Genomic DNA, 19,660 nt, shown 5'->3' with positions numbered 1-19,660 from the left:
CGGCGCCATCGCCATCCACGCCCGCCCTCCAGCGCTGCGGTCGCGCCTGGCCGGAGCTCGCGCCGACCGGAGCCCGGGCCTGCCGGATCCCGCCCCAGGCCGGAGCTCCTCGCCGGCCGTGCGCGCGCCGTAGCGCTGCTCACCCGCGGCCCCCTCTCCGAGCGCGACTTCCACGCCGGCTTTGCCTTCGTCTCCGGCAAGAACCCCGGTGCGCCATCTGCTCATCCCCTCCCTTGTCTTTACGCATCTTAGCTCAACACGTCGGTTGGGCAGCCTCGCCGACTCGACGGCAGGGGAGGAGGCCGTCCCCTGGAGCACCATGTGGATGAAAGAGTCGTGGAAATGGGGGAGCTTTTGTTACTGCTGCTGAATAGAGGGGAGGGGGATGCTTGTCGTGCTCCATCCTCCTCTCTTTTCATTAGTTCCACGGATGCTTGTCACAGCTTTCACACTCACGACTTATTACTGTGTTGGCACTAACAGATTTGTTTGGAATCCATATACATCCACATTCTCTGAGAGCGTCTGAATTTTATATCCTGGCTTTCTGAATTATATAGTGCTAGGTAGTTTACTTTATTATCTAATTTTTCTAATTTGTCAAGTGTACCTTATTTGCTGAGTTCTTTTTCTGATTAATGAGCATCTATGGTCATTTACTGAAAATGAACAGCTGAATGAACAGCATGGTCTTCTTCTAAATGAACAGCATGATTAATTTTTCTAATGAAGTGTTCCATTCTGTCAACTACACTGCAATGAAGTGTTCTATTCTGTTCCACAAACTCCATCTGAGCTGCAGTGAAACCATGCTGGTACTCTATTGTATCTGAAACATTCAGTATCAAATCATTTTCTGCAGGCCTTTCAGATAAGCATTTTTATCCAGGATATGCACATGTTCAGATATGTTCAGATAAACATTTTTATCCAAGATATGCACATGTTTCAGGCCTTTCAAGATATGCACATTTTTATTGGCCTGGCTGCTGAATGGATCCAGGAGCCAGTCGTTATGGAACCAGACTGCATGGTTGCCATCCAATATTTGAAGGAGGTGAAGGTCTTGAAGCCTGTATGTCTCTCCATCATTCAAGAGGCTTCTCATGAAGCTAGTAGATTGCCAGGTTTTGAGTTGAATCATGTAAAGAGAGATAGGAATTCAGTAGCCAAGGATCTTGCACAAATGGCGAAGTGCCTGAACCACAGTGCTGTGTGGTGAGGCGGTTATCCTGCCTGTACTGAGCAGCTGATTGCTCTTGATTGTAACATTTCCATGAGTAATCAATAAAATCTCGAGTATGTTTTATGGTTCCCCATGTTTTATCATTCTGCTACTACAAATTAATAATTCCATGTCCTGCTGTATGCTTAACCATACCGGTCAAGGTGACATTGTGGTTGTCATGTTCAGCTCTATGTGATGCTCTACCAAGTTCAGCAACCAATTCAGATTGTTGCACTGCATAACAATGATGGTCTGGAAATGCACTCACTATCATAGCAGTGAATTTACAATTAAAATGCTGGTGCAAGACTGAATACTGATATTTTCTTGACTGCTTCAGATCTGGTCTCATGAACACAAATGCATTCTGAATTTCTTGATCAAATATCCTGAGAAAATGAATATGCAATGTTACAGTAAGCTGAATTATGCTCAGTTCAGTTCAGTTAACAATCTGAATATGCAAGAATATACAGCTGAAATATCCTGAGCAAATGAATTTTTGTCCAGCAATTCAGCCTCATGGTCTTGGATTATCATGTCAGCTGGCTAGTAAGCTCGACAAGCAGTAGACTTATTTATATTCAGAAAGTGTGACTTGTGTCTCGTTCAGGTTGTGCAAATTTATTCATATTCAGAACATCCCTAGTGCAAGTTCTGAACATGCACTGTGCAAGTTCTGAACTTTGCATATTTGATTGGAACTCTGTACATCTTGTGTAAGATAGAAATGCTACTGTCATAGTGACTGTCATACAACTGGCATCAGTTGAACAATACACTAAACTTTGTGCAGTTGAAGGATTTACACCAGGAAGCACTGTAAATCTTGCTGAACTATACAAGGTGCTCAACCTTGCTGACTCAGGCTAAAACATGCCCAATGGTATACAACAATTTTAAATAAAAACTACTGGTTCGAGTGCTTGGCAATCTGCTGATGACCTGCTTGGCACTGTAAATCTGCTGAAAGTTCACTGAGACTTGGCAACTGGTTCGAGTGCTTCAATCCATGAAGATAAAAATAGAAAGGTTCCCTGATGACCTGCAGAAGATAAAAATAAGACAATTGTTACTCACCACCAGATGAACTCATCAGGAACAAATGCAGACAATTGCAGAAGATAAAAATATTGTGGCTAGTACACAGAATAGCAACCAACAGAATTCAATCACCCTATCCCTACCAGGTATGGACTCGAAAGAAACTGATCCAAGAAATAGCACAAGTTTACAAGAACTGATCCAAGAATTGACGAGAAAAGAACACATAAGACCAGGAACACAACTAAGATCGACCCGAAAGAAGGTGAGGTCGGCGGATCCATTTGTCCCCTTGCAACTTGTTGGAGGACCATCCATTTGTCCCTTGCCGCCGGCGGCTTTTCCTGTAAAACCTCCGCCGGACGCCGCTGGACTGCCATCTCCGGAAAAGATTCGGCTGCCTGCTGTTCCGTCGAGGCTCTGGTCTGCAAGCCGCTGCTCTGCTCTGGTGCGAGTGCGACCGCCATGGCGGAGGCAGGCAGCTTCCTTTACGGGAAGCCGCCTAGCGGCTGTGGTTCTTGCATTGCAGCTGCGGCTGTGAATCAGAATCAACGGAAAGACCTGGATGCACTTGTCTCGCCGTGCAATCGCCGGGCCGCCGCGCTCGCCATGGCCGCCGCCACCGAGCCGTCGCCCGCCACCGAGCTGCCTCCGCCGACCACGGGCCGCCGCTGCACGCCACGGAGGGCTGTCGCGCATGCCACGGGTCGCACGCCGCCGCGGCCGGCGCGAGCGGAGGGAGCCGCGGCTGCCGCGCGCGCCCGCCCCTGCTCGCCGGGCTGGAGCGGAAGGGAGGGCGCGGTGGAGGCCGGAGAGGGAGAGAGGGTGCGGGATGAGGCAGGAGGGAGGAGGGGCGGCGCGGATCCGCCCGCCCTCGCCGGCAGACGGCCGGCGCGCCGGCGGCGCGGGGCGGGGGGGGGGGGGGTGCAGTTTGAGAGCCCAACTAAAATGGAAGTTAATTTGAGGTTCTACTGGACTTAATTTTCTTTCTAAATTCTCAAAATTTAGAGTAAAGTCACAAACAAGGGCCTATGCTGGAGTTGCTCTTAGCACCTCTTATCCATTCTGTGGGCTTGGGGCGTCAGATCTATCTCCTTTCTCACTCCACCTGTACACCGCCTAACCGTCTCGAGTCCGCCGCCGCCTGTTCGCCGCAGATCGCTCCACCGCGCCGCCGTACTCGTGCCGCCGCTCCACCGCGCCGCCGTACTCGTGCCGCCGCTCCACCGCGCCTCCACCCGAGTGCCGCCGCACCTCCACGCCGCCGCAACCGCGCCGCTCCACCACCGCGCCGCGCACACACTCGCCGCGCACGCAACCCTAACCCTAGCGCCGCCTCCCGCCGCTGCCGCCCTACTGCACCGCCGCCACCGCCTACGCCGCCGCAGTAGCAACCCCGCGCGCAGCAGAGACACCCTAGAGCGCACGCCAGAGCCCTGCACGGGTCACTCTTTTCCACCCCAAGGTCTGCACGCCAAGTGTTCGAAGAATTGCCTGAGGAGCAATTTCGACGTCCTCACTGCAGTTTCTTCAGGGTATGGTGGATTCATTGTTCAAGCATGTGTTTTTACTTCTTAGACTACTCTTTGGACACACATGATCACATTCACATACCACTCATGCCATGCTCACACACTTGTGCAGACTTTCACACTTAGAGCACTTTCACATGTTTAAGAGTACACTTTCATATCCTTCACACATCTGCCTACACTCACTGTTCACTTGTTCACTCACTAGTGCACATCTTACCTAGGAGTTGACACTTACACTTTTCACTATCTTTGAACACTCCTAGCACTTGGATCACTCTCACTTGCACATTTTCTTTGAAAATCAATTAAAGCAAGTATCATCCACTAGTGATTCATGCTTAGGCTCATATCGATCCCATGCTTTGCTTAGGGCTCTCTTACCTCTAGCTATGGTCTTGTATTGTTATATAGCCCTGTCTCATTCTATTATCTTCCACCGTTCTCTTTGAAACAGATGGCAGGTGACAGAAAGGGCAAGGCAAAGGTAGATGAGCAGCCTAAGAAGAAGAAGCGGTCTCGTGATGAGCGAGAGTGGGAACGTGCACAGGCAGCCGCAGCTGCTGCAGACCGCCCTCAGATGCCGTTCCAGATCAGAGACTCCCGTGCAGACACTCAGGGGGAGTCAGAGCCTGATGCAGAGCCACCTCCAGGCACTCCGACTTTGCACCGTTTTGCGCGCACCCGAGGCCCACCTCCTCAGACCACAGTTCAGACTTCACCTGCTCGAGGTGGTCCTCGCACCCGAGGTGGACGCCCTCCGAGGCCTGGAGCTCGCACTCAGCCACAGTCAGATACAGCAGCTCAGACCGAGGAGCCAGACAGCGAGCCAGAGGGTCAGTCTGGGGACAGGGACAGGTCCATGTTTCTGATCGATGTTCGGGAGTTCACGGTGAACCGAGTCAGGAAGTTTAGATATGTGGACGAGCAGACTTGGTTTCCCGAGCAGCGGGATAGGGATGCCGACCCGTACTTTCACACACTCCTCCAGGAGTCTTTCTACTTCGGGTACGCCCAGCTGGGGATCATGATGAGCGAGCACAGGATGCTGCACTGGGGAGCACTACGAGTTGCAGCCAGGGGTGTACCTATTGAGCCTTTCTTTGAGAGATACCCCGGCTTGCCTGCACTCCTGTCAGAGAGACGTGAGTACGTCCAGGAGTGGGTCCGTGTGTTCTAAGCCACTCTGTTTGTTGGAGAGGACCGACAGTACACCATGTTCATGTTCAACAAGAAGCAGTATCGGTTGAACAGACAGAGCTTGGCCAGATACCTAGGTGTGACACTTTCAGAGCAGTCCTACTCTCTACACTTTCACACCTACGGTGACGCAGACCCACCACGTCGGTCGAAGGAGCCGATGTTTCCCTCCGATGAGGACGCGAGTGTCTTGTTCCTGCCGCCGTTACTCCCAGGCACTACCAGAGTTCCTAGCAGACTCACTCCAGTGGCCTACGTGATACACTTTGCTTTGAAGAGGAGTCTGTTGTTCCGGATTGGGTACAGTGAGGGGATCACAGCCCTCCAGCAGCGGCTTCTTGTGTACATCCTCGGAGGCTTGCCGTTCGATATTGTTGACTTCTTTATCTGCGAGCTTGAGGATGTGATCATGGAGGGGCTGACGTCGAGCAGGAGACAGCCTTACGCTCACTGGATCAGTTGGATCCTCGCTCAGCTTGATCAGCGTCGGATGATGCACGTTCTAGAGAGCTCGACCACTTCGTTCAAGGACTACTCTCCCACTTCTCCGAACGATGGTCGCAGAGGAGCTCGTGGTCAGCAGAGAGCCGAGCAGAGGCTTCGAGAGCAAGCTCAGGCAGAGGCAGCAGCTGCTGAGGACCCATTTGCAGCCGCCGACGCTTCACTGGCCGCTGCAGAGGCCCAGCTTCCACACTACCTGGCCACCACAGACTCAAAGGACTCCGAGGATGACGAGGACTTCACTCCTACAGTTCCCGTCCGACGAGCTCACGATGACGAGGTTGGTACGTCCGGGGCAGGAGCACCATGCCACGACACTAGGCCCCCGACACTGCCTCCAGTGACAATAGCTTAGGTAGCAGTGCCAGACACGCTTGCACAGATTCTCCAGACACTGATAGAGCAGCAGCGTGCCTTCCCCGAGCAGCAAGAGCGATAGACAGCCACTCAGGCTCGTCTCCAGGCAGAGGCACAGGCACTGATGTTCTAGGAGATGAGGCAGCACCAGGAGGCAGTCCGACTACAGCTCTTTCAGCAGCAGCAGTAGTTACAGTACTTCTCAGGCTGTTTCGGCACACTATACAGTCACGTCGGACTGGCTCCACCTCCTCCAGCTCAGCTACCGACTTTGGACCCAGTAGCTCCTACTAGTCCAGCAGCTAGCCTGCCCCAGACACCCTTGGCGTCATTCTCGATGTCGCCACTACTTCACCCAGGGGTGTTTGTGTACCCTCAGCAGACGCCGATGACACCGGATCAGAGGCGACAGTTTCTTGACCAGCAGAGACAGTTTCAGGACTTCCTGCAGCTCAGTACTGCCCAGTCCCGACCTCCAGCTACTGTCAGCTCCACTCTGCCGGTTGAGGCACTTCAGTTTGACAGCACATCGCCGCCACCGCTTCGACTCTCTCCTGTTCGTGCCTTGGTGGAGTCCTCGCTTCTCACGTCACTTGTGGCTTCGGTCGCTCCTCGGACGGACTCCACAGTCTTCACCACGGAGGCAGCCATTTCTTCAGCTCTTGCTACTTCAGCTGCCCCGTTGCCCTCTCTGACCGAGCGTGGCTGTTCCACTTCTTCGGACGATGACGACGACGACGACGTCGGCCGCTACATCACCGCTCCGAGCACGACTCCTCCGTCTCAGTCTTCTCCGCCCCAGGATTAGTTGCTCTAGCCTTCCTTTTTGGTGCTTTGTCGCCAAAGGGGGAGATAGATAGGGGGAGTAGAGATAGGGGGTTCAAGGAGGTTTGTGTCGTGATTTGGACTTTTCATGGATCTTGATGTATCAGTCATGTCATTTGGTTTTTGTGTATGACTCTGTGTTGACATGGCTATACATGTGGCTTTAGTTTAGTTTTTTGTTTGCGCTTTAAATTCATTATATGCTATCTCTATCTTTGTGTTGTCACCAATCACCAAAAAGGGGGAGATTGAAAGCATCTAAGCCCGTAGATGCTACACGGTAAGTTTTGGTGATTAGTGACGACGTTTGTGACTAACGTGTGTTTTGTAGCGATCATTGTTTAACCGTTAAAGTCGCAAATGAAAGGAGACCCCTCAAAATCAACATTCAAAGTCATGGACTCAAATTCACAAGATTAAGGACCTTTCTAGACTCAAGTGTCACAAGGAGATGAATGACACTTGATTTAGTATAGCCTTTATTGTTTTTAGTTCATGGCCGTACTATTAAAGGGGGTTCTAAGTGAGTAGCTTGATCATACAAAGAGTTGGCCTTAGATTTCATGCACACTTGCTCAAGATCAACTCTAGACAGCCAAAGAAACTTAGAAAAACACTTGGAAGTAGGAAGAATCAACGATCAAATCAACTCAAAGTCTGAAAATCAGAAACAGGAAAAAATCTGTGGGTCCGGATTATCCGAAAAAGCCGGATTATCCGGATTATCCGACCCTATACATTACACGTCGGAGTTTGAGTGCTAGCATGTACCAGAGAGCATGTTCTCGAGAGCTGAAAAATGACTGTGAGACCGGATTATCCGAAGCCAAGGAATTGAACGTCGGATAAATTGTCGGGTGATTCTGCAGAGAGGATGTTTTCAGCTGGGATTTCTCTCTGTGGGACTGGATAATCCGACCTGTTTTTCACTGGACGTCGGGCAAATACACAGTGGCAATGATCAAGAGCCGTTGATCTGGAATTCAAATATTCAGTTGATCCGGATGATCCGATGCTTGATCAAGTACAGTTCGGATAAACATGTCGGAATGATTACATCAGCAATCGTTTAAACTGTAACGGCTAAACTGGAAAACCAAGTTGGTTCGGATGGTCCGACCCAGCTATGTCGGGTTATCTGACCTGATCAGCTTTTTCAGAAAGTTTGCAACGGTCACTTGGTGATCTCTAGCCTATTTAAGGGGGTACCTCGTGTCTCTTCACTGCCTTTTGAACCCTTGTAGACCTGAGGCCACTCCATGAGCTGAGAGAACACAACCACAACTTGAGATCAAGCATTTCATCAAGAATTCAATCCATTGCAAGAGTGCAAGTGTGCTAGAGTCTTAGGGCCAACTGAGTGTTGGTCAAGTGAAGGCTTAGAGCTTGTTACTCTTGGTGTTTGATGACACCTAGCCGGTCTTGATGATTGGAGGCTCTTGGTGAGCTCTTGGAGGTTGTGGGAGCCCCAAGAAGAAGAAGAAGTTGTACACGGTATGAAGCCCGCCGTTCCGGAGATGGAGAAGGGATATTCTTAGTGGATACTTGCTCTTCGTGATGCAAGGGAGCGATACCTTTTGTGGGTGCTCTGACGTGGACTAGGGGGAGCGTCAACTCCTCGATACCACGGAAAAAATCCGGTGTTCTCTTGTCTATTCTCATTTACATTCAAGCATTTTACTTAGTTGTTTTTCAGTTCTTGCTCTTTGCTTGTTTGTTGAGACTAGGACTTGCACTTGATAGTTTGTTTAAATTGGGCAAGCCTTTGCATGATAGTGTGATCCATCTAAGGAAATGGCTTTGTTAGTGTGCTTGACTACTTAGATTTCTCTTGCTAGTGTGCTCTAGACTTTAGGTCTTTGAACTATAGGCTTGGTCACCACTAGAAGTAGGTTAAGGACTCGGTAGAAATTTAAAAAGTCCCGATTCATCCCCCCTTTCTTGGGCCACGATCCTTTCACAGACCGATTCCCCTTCCCCAGAATCGCACAAGCTCACTGAGAAATTATTTCCCCACTCCCCAAGCGGTCCTCGTCCTTGATTTCGCCGGAATCCGGCCGTGTCTCCCTACCCAAGCATCGTCGTCCGAAGGTCTCTGGTGAGCACTAGGTTGGGGCCGTTTTGCTTGCGATTGGCATCGTGTTCTGGGGTACTGTTGTGCATGAGGTGCTGTGAGAGCTACAGGTTAGCTGAGATGGGGTCGAAGCAAGCCAGAACGCCTCCTCGCCGCCGCGTGCCCCTCTGCGCCATTGTCGCAGCCGTGGGGACTGGAAAGCACGGCTCTGGCCGTTCAGGGCCTTAGGCCATCGCTCGAGAAGTTCATAGAGGTCGTGGGGAATCTTATGAGGTAGTCATAGGAGCCAGTCTTGCCGTGGTTCAACGCAGCGCTATGGCCCGTGTTCCGCCGGAGTTTGAGCCGTCGCCACTGGCCATCGTCTGTGAGAAGGAAGGAAAGAGTAGGGGCTAGGGGATCCTCGGGGCACAAATCAGGATGGGGAAGCTTGGAGAGAGAGCAGGACAGGACGTCGGCCAGGCCTCGCTGCCGGCGAGCTAGGGGCGCCGCCGTCCCTGTGCTCTGCTCGGCCGTAAGCTTAGAGAAGGGGAGGAAGCAGAGGAGTCGGGCCCCACCTGTAAGAGAGAGAAGAGAGAGGGGAAGAGTAGAAGTGAAAGACATTAGGAAGTCCAGGGGGTTTTATGCAAATAAACCTAGTTTAGATTTTATTTATTTGTATTAACTTGTTTTATGTACTATAAATTGTAGATAAATCCTAAATTACTGAAAGCAATTTTATTAGGTTTGTGTGATTTTTCTTTACGCACTAAAAATATAAAAGCCCAAGGTTAATATTAAGGATTAATATTTATTTAATTTCCTTATTCATAAGGGATTTAAATAAATAACTAATTCCTTATTCATGTAATAATAAAATATGGATAATACTTAACCCATTGTTAGAAATAATTAGGAATAATAAGAAATAGGAAAGTAGGGTTTTTCTTAAGTAAGGGTTAATCTTAATTAAGTGTTAAAGTTTGTTTAGGCTTAAATAATTAGGACTAAAATGTGGTGAGGGTTTTTAAGTATGTGAGGTGTTGGATTACAACTCTATAGGGGAGTAAAGTTGTGTCTCAACTCTTCAAAAATACTTGCATTCATGCACTAACTTTGCATATCATAACGCTTAGGGCCTAAAGCGAAACCGTCTCGGTCAAACTCATCGAGTCGTCGACCGTGGATTCGGAAGAGGAAAAAGGAAGTTGATCAAGATAAAGGTTGTACAAGAACTCCAAGTTGAAGCATCACCTTCCGAATCGGAGCAAGGCAAGCACCGGAGCATCTACGCTTACTAACTTCTTTAACTTATGTTACTATCTTATGTACTGCATCTAAATGCTTAAGTCTAGGAGTTGTTTGAATACCCATCTTATGCATGTTTAACTTCCTTGGCTTAAGGACATCTTTGCCACCATCTCAACTAGATTAGATAAAACCAAGTGTCTAAAAGAAACATACATTAAAAGCAACCAAAGGTCCAGACATTACTCGAAGGTTCACTTGGTACAACAAGGCAGTGGTTAATGTCGGATATGGTGGTCGTTGAGTACCGAGTAGAAAAGGAGTTCCGACTCGGTACTCACTCCCAAAGAACAAATAAAGAACTATGGTATGTTTAACATTGATCGGACGTGCGCAAACTAGTCATATGCTGACATATTGGACCAGTAAGCCCGGTAGCTTGGTGGACCTAAATTCTTGAACCAAGTTGTACCCCACTCGACGTGGATATAGGTGGCGGGGTCATAGCTTGAAACCCGTGTTGTGATTAGGCCCGACGGGGGGTCCTGCACGGGGGTGCGAACCCAGGTGTTGGTATGCTTGGTTCAGGGTGTAGTATCCTCCTCGTGAAAGGTTGCCACGTACGGCTTACCGGAAGCTGTACGTGACGTGTGCCCAGTTATCTCCTGCAGGATGTAAATTGTTTCGAATCGCCACAATTCTCGGATATAAATGCCGTTTGAAGTCGCTTAAACATCATAACTAATTACGATGCAACCAGTATAAAAATTGTTGCTTGTGAACCTAGAGGTATATTGGTGCCTGTATATTATATTAGTGTTAATCTTGAACTAGTGTCTTAATGTAAGTCCTTAATTATGTATAGTCACGGTTTTGGAGTCCAAACATTTGAAAAATGAGCCAGTCCACCAAATACAACCTTGCATGCTCCTTGATTCTTTATAAAGTTATACTTGTATACTCGGGTCAGTCTTGCTGAGTACCTTCATACTCAGTGTTTGTGCATTAACTATTTTAACAATGCCGCCGGAAGAAGCGCAGGAGTGAAGACCTCAAGACCTGCGGTGTACGCTGAGTCCTTACACCTCTGGATGTTTTACAAAATCTTGAGAATAGGCCTGCATGTTAACCAACCCTACGGCAGTAGGATTAACGTGTTTAAAACTCTGTAGAACTGGTTTGCACTAAGGTTTGTACTTATTGTGTAATAAATCTCATCTTATTTTCTAATATATATTTAATGTCTGTGTGTAATATCTGATCCTCCAAAGCAAAATGATCCTGTATGTATCTCTGAGACATGGTTGTTGGTGGTTGAATCGGATGAAACCCGATGGACTACCGAATTTGTTCTGTTTTAAGAGTGTTGGCAGGATTATCCTAGTAAAAGGGTGATCGGGCACTCTTAAACCGGGATAAATTTGTCGGTTCCGCCACACATAGCGACGGGCGATGGCGGCGCGGTGGAGGTGCACCAGTGCTCTTAGGTCGTAGCGTGGTTGCTGGCCTCCGTGGCAGGCACCACCGTGTCCGGCCGCCTCAACGAGAAAAGTGGCGTGAGCTCTTGAAGATGTTGAAGTGCCCGGGATGCTGGAGCGGCACAACCCTTCTGGGCGGCGATTGAGCCTTTGCCATCCACGAGGTCACGCCGGCGTTCCTCATCGAGCTGCCCGCTACTGGAGTGGTCTAGTGCCACCGCAAATGGCGGGTGCAAAAGGTCGTCCGGGTACGCCATCCGCCAGATTGACGCGCCCGAAGTCCTTCGCCTGCTCCGCAACATGTCCGTGGGACACTAGTGGAGAAGTGGCACTGTTGACTTGCATACGTCCCATCTTTTCAAGGAAACATCAACGCCCCCTCTGGCCCAATTGTTTGGTTCCAGAGGCTAAACTTTAGACTGTCTCATTCAAGATAATTTTAATATTTATTAATATTAAATAAAATCTAATTACAAAACTAACTGCAGAATCCTTGGGCTAAATTGCGAGACGAATCTAACGAGGTATATTAATTTGTAATTAGCGGATAGTTACTATAGCATCACTGTAGCAAATCATAGATTAATTAGACTCATTAGATTCGTCTCGTAAATTAGCACCCATCTGTCAAAAAGGTTTTATAAATAAATTTTATTAGAAATTCTTGAATAATAAGATTCATTTTGATGTGACAGGGATTAAAAAAAGCTGATGGAAACAAACACGGCACTAGTCTCACCCCAATGATGCAGTGCATGAGAGTCCAAGTAGGAGACAGTGACCTGCGAAGGAAGGTGTTTGGATAAGGAAGTTCTTTATTGAGCTTGGTGTGTTCTCTAATGCCTCTAGCCCGCTATATCTCTACTGTGACAACAGTGGAGCTATTGCACAAGCCAAGGAGCCAAGGAATCACTAGAAGAGCAAACACGTTATGCGGCGATTTTATCTCATTCGAGAGTTCATCGATCGTGGTGAGATCAAGATATGCAAAATATACACGGACATGAACATTTCAGATCCGTTGACAAAACCCCTTCCACAGCCCAAGCATGAGAGGCACACAAGAGCAATGGGTATTAGATACATTCTAGATTGACTCTAGTGCAAGTGGGAGACTGTTGGAAATATGCCCTAGAGACAATCATATTTCCTTATATTCATGATTAATAAAGTGTTCCTTGAATATCCATGGATGACAACTTGTATTAATTAATGCTTATGTGAAGTATTTGTGAAACTCTTTACTTGTATAGATATTCTAAAGTGTTCCTAGTCGGAGTTCATGTGAGAACACACATAAATATTAGACTAGCACATGTATTAGTTGATTGACTATGTTTCACAAATCATGGACATGGGGATGTCAAACTAATAATGTGGGCTCATGTGAGACATGAGATTGAACTAACCCAACACGAGATGATGACTTCTTATTACACAATATGTACGCTGTGTCCTAAGACCTGAGATCGTCGTATGTACTCAAGATGTGAACCGACTTACTTAAGAGCCATCAAACACTACACCGTAACAGAATAGTTATAAAGGTGGCTTTCGGGTCTGTCAAGAAGCATGCTGTGAGATATAGTCAGTCAAAATGGGATTTGTCTCTCTCTACAAGAGAGATATCTTTGGGCCCCTCGAGTGATTCGGATCAAAAAATGCATGGCCATGCTAGAGTTAAGAGTTAACCAAGGATTCTGAATCATAGGATCGAGAAAGAGTGGTCGACTTTAAGCTAGACCAAATATTGTGAGGCAAAGGGAACAACTGCGCGAGCTCCGACGGGGTCCCTTCCGAGCTTGTGTTTTTAGGTCTACGCGGCGTTGTACACCCAACCGATCAGACCGGTCGGCGGAACCGGTCAGACCGGTCCGCCCAGGGCACAGCTGGTTCAGATCGTTTTAACGATCTCCTGCGCGTTCTAGCGCATTCGAGTGTGTTGGCGCGATTCTGTGTCAACCGACATGTCATGCAGATAGTGTTTGCCAGTATGCGAATGCGATTGAACAGCTGAAGAGTCTGCAACTGTCCTGTTACTATGTGGGGACCTCACGCCCGCCAGAAAGCGGATCAGGAGCTCGCTGGCGCCTTTCGTCGCTGCTGTGCATGGTGCTGCAGGGACTCTCGGCGGTCACCTTTGCCTTCCTCGTCTGTTGCGTCTGGCCTCGCGTTGTCGCAGCGCCGCTGCTGCCCCTGCTCCTCCTCCTTCCCAGCCGTGCCTCGGATGCCCCGTGAAACGAACGGCCCAGCTGTGCCTCGGACGCCCAGCTGGCCAGCCGCGGGAGGAGGTGTGGGCGCCAACCCCGGCCTGAAGCCTGATGGAGGCGCTCGCCGACCGGCAGCAGTGTGGAGCCGTGGAGGTCATGGACTCTTGGTGGCCATCCCCAACAACATGCTCGATATGATGATGGACTACGTACGGCACGGCCAGGCCGGGACTGGGTGCACCAGAACGTCAGCCGCTACAACTACGACGGCGGCGTGAACATGAAGTGATGTCCCGGCGGTCACTAACGTGAGTGCGTCGGCTCCCTGAACATCAGCCGTCGATGGCGAGCACCCGCACGCGCGGCTGCCGTTGAGGAGCACACCCGCTTCGGCGTCCCAGGGCCAGAAGGGCACCACCCACCGAGGAACTTGCACTCGGGCACGGAGAAGAGCTAGTGGCTGAGCTCCGCCGCGCTGCTCGCCTCCGGCGTGCTCTGAACGTCGCTTGGCTTAGAAACTAGTCGGATGTTAGAAAAACTAGCAGCAGTGGTAAATTTAAAGAAACATGATCTTTCGATGCTACTACATATTTTTCCTGTTAGGTTGATCTCCTCCGGTTTGGCCTAACGGCCGAACCGGACCTTGACTCGTGCCTTGATCGGAGGCGCCCAACCCATTAACAGGCTAGTGGGCCCCAAGCGCACTGCACCATAAAGTTAGAGTGGGGCCCCTGGTGCGCCCATTAACATTAACAGGTTGGTGAGGTTTGTCACCGTCGCTTCAGCCTCACTGCTAAAACCCTAGTTGGTCCGATCACGAGTGTGCAGCAGCGTCGGGAAGCTGCGCCGCTGTCCGTACACCACCGTACCTGCGCCACCTGTCGTTGCCGTCACCATGGACGCCGCCGGATCTGCCTCCTCCAAGCCCACCGATGGTCGGTACCCTCCTCTCTCCCTCTGTGGTTAATGCATCATCCAAGAACCACCTCTGTTATATATGTTGATTAGCAAGTGTTTACCCACCGATCTATGACCTAGTGGTCCAGCAAGTCTATCATTTCCTGCAAAGATATGTGGATATCCAGATCGCGCGCAGGGGAGTATTGGTGGATCCGATCCGTCTTTGGGCACTGCCGCTCGAGCTCGATCCTATATATATACTGTATGGCCACCAGCAACGTTGATTTTTCTGCTTTCCGCGAGTCTTCGTCGGCTTGTGGGCCTTCATATGACGTCTGGAAGACGGCTGCCTCCTAGTCTCCTCCGTCTCTTCCGGCAGCGGCAGGCTCATCTGCCCAGGCAAACCCATGCATCACCTTCACCGCCTCATCGTGTCGTGTGTCCTTGTCGCCTCCTTCGATCGATGAAATTTTTTTATTTTTAACCTATTTTTCAATTTTATTTTAAAAATAACCCACCAGGATATATATTTGCACGCGCCGGTCTGCGTGGCGTGACAAAAACACGTTGTCGCGCCACATGCATTGGCGCGACAAGATGTGGTACGTTGCCACGCTTCGGAGCGCTCGGAAGGGGTCTGCCAGCTCATATTCCACGTGTCAACCTCGTCACGCCTCTCCCACCGGCGTGATAGTACAGCCTTGTCACGCCACCCCCCGCTGGCGTGACAATGTCTGACTTTAGAAAAATCATATCTTTTTCATACAAACTCGGATGGAGATGATTTTTATACGAAAATTGTAGCTCTCAACGAGATCTACAACTTTGTAGTTTTGATTTTTTTCATTTGAAGTCATTAAGATGGTTAAATAATTGATTTAAACTTTTGACAGCATATTAAGCACTTTACCTCTATCGGATCATCTCTAACTTGTCATGTTTATCATGGTTCTACAAATTAAGTTCTATATAATGTTTGATATATGAAATAATATGGACTAAATAATAAGGCCCTGTTTGGGAGGGCTCCAAGAGCAGCTCCGCGAGCGGCTCCAGGCGAAGCCCTCCCAAACGGGGTGCCGGGAGGTGGCTCCATCGGAGGAGCCCCCGAAAACTCACTCTCTGGAGCCTATCGACGGAAGCGGAGCCACGAAAATGTGGCTCCGCACGGCTCCGCGCCGCTCCTCCCACCCATCGGACCGCCTTGTCCTCATGGAGGGGCCGCGAGGTGCAGGCCAAAGCTAGGCTGCCGGGAGGAGGCGCGGGTGAAGGCCAGTGGGAGGAGGAGGGGCGGGCCGCCGCGGAGGAGGAGAAGGCGCGGGGCCGCCGTGGAGGAGAAGGAGGTGCGGGCGAAGCTCGGGAGGTGTCGGCGCGGGCTCGAGGGAGGAGGAGGCGCGGGCGAAGGCCGACGGCGGCGGCGGCGGTGGCACAGGCCCGTGGGAGGAGGAGGAGGCGCGAGGCCGCCGCCGCAGAGGAGGAGACGCGGGCGAACGCCGGTGGCGGCGGCCCAGGCGGAGTTTGGGAGGAGGCGCGAGGAAGGCGACGGGATAAGGTGGGCGAATGGATAAGGAGAGGAGGAGAAAAGGGAAAGAAAAAGGAAAGGAGAGGAGAAAAAAAGGAAAAGAAAGAAAAGAAAAAAAAGAAAAAAAGAAGAAAATGGTAAAAAAATATACAGAAGGGCAATTTAGACATTTTACAATCTCATTCCAACAGGTGAAGCTGTTTTGCCAAACGGTTTGTAAAACGGCTCCAGTTCCATCAGAGAAGCCGCTCCACTTGAGGAGCCGGGGCCCTGTCAAACAGGCCCTAATAGTTCGATAAGAGATACAATGAGAAATCAAACTATATCATCCTTGTGTATGAAATATAATGCAACACCCTAGATATTAATTATAGATATAAGCTAGATCAAGTATTTTTTTTGAAAGATTAAGATCTTAAAATATGATAACAGTTTGAAAAAGATACAAATGTGTAAGTTTTATACTAGTAATTAAGTGGTTTAGATGAAACTCTAGGGGAACAAACAAAATAGCTTGTTACAATAAAGTATTTATAATAAAAAAACAAAACATAGCAAAACTAGCCACGCTATTAGCATGGACCAACTCACAAGTTAAAGCTATAATTAATAATACCTAGAGTGTTGCATTATATTCCGTACTCAATGATGATATAGTTTAATTGCTCATTGTATCTCTTATTGAACTATTATTATTTAGTCCATATTATTTCATATATCAAACATTATATAGAACTTAATTTATAGAACCATGATAAACATGTCAAGTTAGAGATGATCCGATAGAGGTGAAGTGTTTAATATGCTGTCAAAAGTTAAATCAATTATTTAACCATCTTAATGACTTCAAATGAAAAAACTCAAAACTACAAAGTTGTAGATCTCGTTGAGAGCTACAATTTTTGTATAAAAATTATCTCCATCCGAGTTTATATGAAAAAGATATGATTTTTTTAAAGTCAGACCTTGTCACGCCAGCTAGAGTGGCGTGACAAGGTTGTACTGTCACGCCGGTGGGAGTGGCGTGACAAGGTTGACACGTGGAATATGAGCTGGCAGACCCCTTCCGAGCGTTCCGAAGCGTGTCAACGTGGCACATCTTGTCACGCCAATGCATGTGGTGCGACAGCGTGTTTTTGTCACGACACGCAGACCGACGCGACCGAAAGGGTTAGATCTGTAAATATATATCCGGTGGGTTATTTTTAAAATAAAATTGAAAAATAGGTTAAAAATAAAAAAATATTCTCGATCGATCCGCGGTTGCCAACTTGCGATGCGAGCGGGAGGACAAACAAACGAAGTGATGGCGAATCACCCGGCCCAGCTAAAGCTGCAGCTGCGGCGACGGTGACTAGACTAGTCGACCATCGATCTTGCTATCCAGGTCGTACGTACGGCGGCTAGCAAGACATGACGAGCACGGGGGGCACGCTGTTGCTGCTGTCATCCGCGACGTCGAGGCCGCGGGCGCGCACCACAGAACCGGCAAGTCAACGCCCGTTCCTGGAACGCACGTAGTAGTAGCTCGCATTGCTGACTGGAAAAAAGACTTTTTGGTATAATTATCAGGAGAAGCCGAAGCCTGAGCTTTTGCACCGTCATATCATTTTTTTGAGATTTGTGCATCTGCTTGACGATGTGGCTGGCATCTCCTTTTCCGCCTGGCGCCCGAGGCACCGCCCCAATCCCCCCGACGCCCCCACCCCCTTCCGGGCCCACTGTCAGATATTCACCTTCCTCAGGCTGTCCGCACTGGGGGACGCTACCGCGTCCTTCAGTTCGGATGTAACGGAAAAAGTGCTGCAGCGGGCGCCCCTCCTCCCTACGCCGCCGTCGAGCGACGCGCCAAATCAACCAGAGGTAGCGGCCTCCCGCTACGCCGCCAGCGTGGCGCGGGCCCCGCACCGCCCAACCACCTCGTGCCGGGAGAGAGGGGGAGAGGGCCCCTACGCCGCCGTCGAGCGACGCGCCGCGAGGATCCGAGAGCCGCTTCGCCACCACCGCCGCCGCGCGCGCGGGCTGCCGCGCTGCCCAGGGAAGAGGGAGGCGGAGAGGAGAGGGAGGAGGGGCCCCAGCGACCGAGCTGGAGCTCGTGCAGGGGAGGGAGGGAGGAGGGGCGCCGGCCGCCCACCTCGAGCGCACGCGACGCTGTAGCACCGAGCACGCCGCCGTCCCGCACGCGCGCCGACCCAAATGCACCGTCGTCCCCGGCGTGCGTCGCGCCGTCGTCCGCCCGGCCGCGCGCTGTCGGGGCCTCCGCCGGCCGCCGCGCGCCGCCTCCCCTGCTCTTGGAGAAACTCCAGCCGCGCGCCGCCATCGGGCCGGTCCGGACACCGCCGTGTGGGAGGGACGCTAGGGCGGACTGCCGCCGGGATCTGACGCCGCCCCGCCCGCCGTGGACCGCCGAGCGCGCGCCGCCGAGGGAGCAAAGGAGGGGCGGTGTCGTCGTCGCGCGCCTGCCGTGGCTCCCGCGCCGGCCAGCCGAGCGCGCGCCGCCGAGGCAGCAGGGAAGGACCGGTGCTGCCGTCCCGAGCGGGTCCCCCGTGACGGCGAGGCCCGAGAGCAGGCGCCCTCGCACGGGTCTGTGGCCGCGGCGGTGAGGTGGTGTGCCTGGGCGTGGAGGAAGGGGCGGCGCGCGCGGAAGGGAGGGAGGGTGCTGCTGCGAGGCCCACCGCCGGCCCGAGATGGAGGAGGGCGGGCGGCGGCGAGCGGGAGCACAGGGGGAGGGAGGAGCAGAGGGCGGCGCGAGCTGGAGGAGAGAGGAGGAGGGAGGGCGGCCGCCGCGACTGCTCGACCGCCGCGAGCTCGCTGGCCCGGCCCGCCGCTGCGCCAGGCTCGGGCAGGCCGCCGCGCGCCGGCGCTCGCGCAGGCCGCCGAGCCGCGAGGAGGGGCGCGCCGGTGCAGCTTCAACCTTCAAGTGCCACAGCCATGGAGGAAGGAGTGAGGAACGAGCAGGGGAAGGGGAAAGAGAATGGGAGGGAGGGGTCGTCGCCTAGTCACAGGATTCGGGGACCCGGGAACGCCGTCCCAATGTTGGTTTTACGATCGCCTGCTCGGAAGCCATCTCGCGGTCGACCGACCGACCGGCCACCACGTGCGGCTTGTTTCCCTTTTCCCGTTTTTGTTTTATTTCTCATTTTCTTTTCCTCCTCTCTTGCGTTCCCCATTCCCATTCGTTCCCTCCCGATCTAGAGCAGTGCAGCCGGGAGGTCGCTCGGGGCTGCGCCGACGGCGCGCGCAACCGGAGAACGTCGGGCTGGGCCTTCCCCCACATATTCCTCTCTTCATCGGCGGATCTCGGCAGGCGAGTTCCATCGGCTGCGGGCTGGCGTGCTCGAGCAGCTCGTCCGTACAGTAGTAGCAGCATGATACCCACGCCTCCGATCCGCCACTCCCTCGCTGTCCGAAGGTGGCTTCCGCCGCCTTCGCCCTCATCTCGCCGGCGGCCTCCGCCGTCGCCGCCCGGTCCAAGGCACGACCTGCCCCTAACCCTCAGTCCCTACCAATTTGCTGCTCTACTGGTCCAGGATCTGAATGTCTTCTGTGATGGCTTGTTGATGGG

General features: G+C 51.3%; 2 long non-coding RNA genes across 2 annotated transcripts; one reads left to right on the top strand and one right to left on the bottom strand.

The window, feature by feature from the left end:
* The first annotated feature begins 10 nt into the window (after nucleotides 1-10).
* On the top strand, nucleotides 11-1,319 carry LOC120657009. Its single transcript, XR_005668059.1, has 2 exons — nucleotides 11-208; nucleotides 953-1,319. It is a non-coding gene; the product is annotated as an uncharacterized LOC120657009 (long non-coding RNA).
* A 507-nt stretch (nucleotides 1,320-1,826) lies between these two features.
* On the bottom strand, nucleotides 1,827-3,109 carry LOC120657008. Its single transcript, XR_005668058.1, has 2 exons — nucleotides 2,528-3,109; nucleotides 1,827-2,273 (listed from the first exon to the last, which is right to left on the bottom strand). It is a non-coding gene; the product is annotated as an uncharacterized LOC120657008 (long non-coding RNA).
* Between the last annotated feature and the right edge of the window lie 16,551 nt (nucleotides 3,110-19,660).

This window comes from Panicum virgatum, chromosome 1N, assembly GCF_016808335.1.
Source record: "Panicum virgatum strain AP13 chromosome 1N, P.virgatum_v5, whole genome shotgun sequence".
Classification (NCBI taxonomy): Eukaryota; Viridiplantae; Streptophyta; class Magnoliopsida; order Poales; family Poaceae; genus Panicum; species Panicum virgatum.
The sequence above is the reverse complement of the archived record's forward strand: the minus strand, read 5'-3'. Positions and strand labels throughout refer to the sequence as shown.